This window comes from Nycticebus coucang, chromosome 13 (assembly GCF_027406575.1).
Source record: "Nycticebus coucang isolate mNycCou1 chromosome 13, mNycCou1.pri, whole genome shotgun sequence".
NCBI lineage: Eukaryota > Metazoa > Chordata > Mammalia > Primates > Lorisidae > Nycticebus > Nycticebus coucang.
Genome location: NC_069792.1, coordinates 12655900 through 12660149, shown reverse-complemented (window position 1 = coordinate 12660149; position 4250 = coordinate 12655900).

Sequence of the window (4250 nt, the reverse complement as noted above, 5' to 3'; positions counted from 1 at the left end):
TTATTGTCACACCTCACATGAACATTTTCTCTTGGAGACCAGTTTTTGGATCTCCTGCACAGACATAACTCACTTGCCATTCTCGTGATTCTCTAGGTCTCTCAAGCAGGAAGCGAGTTTTATGCTAAAGATCAGGGCTCAGTTTCCTCTACACTAAAATAAGTGCATGAAATCCTTGTGTCCAGGTTCTCTGTGCACACATGATAGCCCCTAGCACAATAAAGGTGAATGTTTAATGTATTCCCATGCTTTGGAATCAGTTCCTAAAGGCTGTAGGCTTTTTAAGTTATTCATTTCAACAAAAACAGAACAAAGAATGTAAAACACGAAGCAAAGTTTGAAATATGTAGTAACTATTTCATTCACATCCATGTGGTAATATTTCTTTTTTTATTTTATTTATTTCTTTTTTATTTTTTTTTTATTGTTGGGGATTCATTGAGGATACAATAAGCCAGGTTACACTGATTGCAATTGTTAGGTAAAGTCCCTCTTGCAATCATGTCTTGCCCCCATAAAATGTGACACACACCAAGGTCCCACCCCCCTCCCTCCATCCCTCTTTCTTATTTCTTAGAAAAAAAATCTAAGATACATACCTATTAACCTGAGAGCTTAGTGCCTTAAAAGTCAGTATAATAGCATTGCCTATAAACTCTTTTTTTTTTTTTTTGTAGAGACAGAGTCTCACTTTATGGCCCTCGGTAGAGTGCCATAGCCTCACACAGCTCACAGCAACCTCCAACTCCTGGGCTTAAGCGATTCTCTTGCCTCAGCCTCCTGAGTAGCTGAGACTACAGGCGCCCGCCACAACACCCGGCTATTTTTTTGGTTGCAGTTTGGCCGGGGCTGGGTTTGAACCCGCCACCCTCGGTTTATGGGGCCGGCGCCTTACTGACTGAGCCACAGGCGCCGCCCCATTGCCTATAAACGCTTAACAAAGCTGTTAAAAGATTATGCAAAGGAAAGATTGCATATACCAGTTTTCCGAAATTCTTAGAAGAGAAAAGTGAATGTTCTGGATTTGATAAGATGTCAAGAGATAAAAACACTTATAAATGTGTTTATACATTAAACATATTTCTAAGTCAATCACTGGGCCAGGTTCTGGGGAAAGTGATTCTGAGCAAACTGATCTGCCCTTATGCAGAATGAAAAGAACCATTAAGCAGCCCCCTCTGATTAAGTACGATAGTCCAGTGACAGCAGACACATAGGGAGCCATGGTAAGAACCCCTCACCTACACTGGAGATAAGGGTGGGAATCCAGGCAGGCTTTGGGGGAGAAGGGCTGAGGACTAAAGGGGGAGTGGAAGTTAGCAAGGTGAAAAGGAGAAGGAGGACTTGTTCATGCAGAGGAAATAGTTTACACGAAGACTCAGAGGTAAGAGAAAACCTGGGGCCTTGAGAAATAAAAATTTTCAATGGGGCTGGAACCTAGACCCCTAGATTGTTGAGTGGCAAGAAATAAACCTGAAAATATAGATAAAATATAAAGCATAAAAAGCAGACTGCATACATTAAAGAATACTTCCCTAAAGAGGATGAAAAGCCCCGAGTTTGACATTTCCAAGACTGCTCTGTGCAAAATGGACTGGGGGACGCAGGCGAGGAGGAGGATGGCTTGGGGAGCCTGTGGCAGTGGAGATGGAATGAGGTGGATGAGACTGGGGAGGGTTTTGAGAGAGACTGGATGGATGGAGTGAGGACTAGGAGAGAGTAAGGGATCAAGGTGATTCTCAGGGGTAAGGTTGTGGCAGTGTCAGTCACTAAGAAAGGAAACACCAAAAGAATAGCAGTTCAGATCTGGCACATGGGTAAGTTTTACAGGGTCAAGTTGGAAATACCTGTGAGCCTTCCCAGTCATGATGTCCAGAAACAGTTCGATCAGTGGGTCAGGAGCTCAGGAGCAGAGCCTTGATAGAGGTGGAGATCTGCAGTTATCAGACCAGTTGATGACTGAAATCTCTAAACTGATGTCTCCCTAGAAGAACATGTATGGTCAGAAGTGACTGAGGAGGAACCCTTTAGAGCATATAAATGCGTGATGATCAGGGAAAGATGAGCCTGTGTCTTAGCCCAGATTTCCTAAAAATCAAAGCTGCACCTAATCCTTTACAGGAGATGGGGGATGGGAGGGGTGTGCCATGACAGGACAGTAAGAAAAAGAGAGCAATAGAGATGAGTAGGAAAGGCAGGAAAAGGCCTTTGTAGCTGGTGATGCACTACGTAGCTGGCCCAGCCTCACGAGAAACAGCCTGATGTTTGGTCATCAAGACGCCATCTCTAAAGAGATCTTACAGAACCATTGCTCTGAAACAGTCTCTCAGGTGGAGAAAGGGTGTGCATTTTATACCTTCTAGCTCTTTCTCATTCCTGGCTTCTCTCTGATGATTCTACTTCCCTGAGCATTAATGTCCTTGCATTTCTGGGCTGTGCTAACCAGCCCTTCCAGGCCACCCTGGAGGAAGGAAAGGCTTCTGGGATCCACGTTGCTCTAGTCCTAGTAACTTCTAGTACTCCCTCCACAACAAGGCTTTGTGTGAGGGACCCAAGACAAAGGACAGCATCAGCAGATGCCGTCCCTGTAGCAGGAGCTGGAGGGTTGAAAATGATGAAACTGTGTGGCTCTGGCAGCACCTCTCTAGCTGGGACCCTCTCTAGCCAAGGCAAGGTGCCAAAAGGCTGCATACATTTATTAAAACTGCCAAGTGAAAGTGGGTCAAGAATATCCTGCGAGGAAGACAGAGAAGTTGGAGAAGTGAATGAAAGCAGAATCATGCCACAGATGGCAAGGGAAGAGGATATTTAATGCTCCTGTCAAGTCAAATAAACAAGGATCTACAGTGGGTATGGGCGGAGTCCTGTGTGTCTAGTACTGCAGTTTTTCTGTGGGGAGTCACACTGCTCCTGCTCTTGGTTCATTTGGTTTGGGTTGAGTGAATGCCAAGAGCAAAGACTCAGTGTGTGACACATCCCCCAGCATGGGAGAGCCCTGTGAGCCCACCAGGCCAATGGGACTCCATGCCAGGGATTTTGCTGGAACATCTGATAAACAGCAGGAAGTCTAGTACTTTTAAATTTTGTAAACCAATGAGTGCTTTTTCTTTGTTTGAGTTGTTTTCCTATCATTCTTCCATTTCTGTCCCTCTTCACTGATACAGAGGCAGGAAAGTGTCCAGGGAGGACACTACAGTGGAGGGAAATTTATTGGCTCATGGTTCATGGTGCTAGGAAGCCCGAGATTGACAGGCCAGTACCTGGTCAGGGCCTTCTTGCTGTGTGATCCCACAAAATGCACGCCCAGGATAATGACATTAATATATTCATGGTGCTCTGCCCTCATTACTTAATCATCTTTGAAAGATCCCACCTCTCTGCACAGGTAGATTGAGAATTAAGCTTTATACTCATGAACTTTGGGGGGACATGTTCAAACCACAGCACAGGCATTTGTGTCTTTCTGTTTAGTTGTCGGTCTTCCTTAAAGCACAGTAAATTTTTTAAGCTTGGAGGGTGATTGAGGGGGCCTCAATTCATGTGTAAGGCCATGAAGCAATTAAATATAGAGAGATTTCCTTACATACTGGCATATGGCAGGTAGATGTTAATTTCTGGGCCAAAGTTCCTGGAAGAAGGGTCTTCATTTCAACTGTTTCTTGCCTGGTTACCACTGCATAGTCAGCTCTCCACATAACTGCTTCTGTCTACAAACAAAGTTCAATCTACTCCCTCAGAAGGACAATCTGAAAGGTCAGCGTGGCTTGAAAACACCTGTTCAATCTCTTCAAGGCACTGATGCTCTAAGGGCTCCTGGCTGGGGTCAGGAAGAAAGTGGTGGTGTTTAATCCAGCCACTACTTCCAAAGTCATTCCCGGATTGTCAAGGAGGATTGCCTGATATTTCTCCATCTGTCCAGCTGTTTACATTGTGATGGGTTGCCCCAGTATAAATTTCTCTGCCTCTTTTAAGAGGTTGCAAGTTACAGCTAACGCCCTCAGGCAGGCTGGACAACCTGAGGCTGTGAAGTCAAGTTGTTAAACAAATAAACAACCAGTTGAGGCATGATTTCCATTGCCTGGAGAAGCACCCCAAGCCTTAGTCCATGTTTTTCATGGACATACAAATAAAATGGTTTTGTCAGGTCCAGCAGTCCCAGTGCTGTTGCCTCTGTCAGTAAGAGCTTAAGCTGTTCCAAGGCTCCCTGGCATTCTTTGTCCATGTCAGAGGCTCCTCTTCTGACCCCTTCA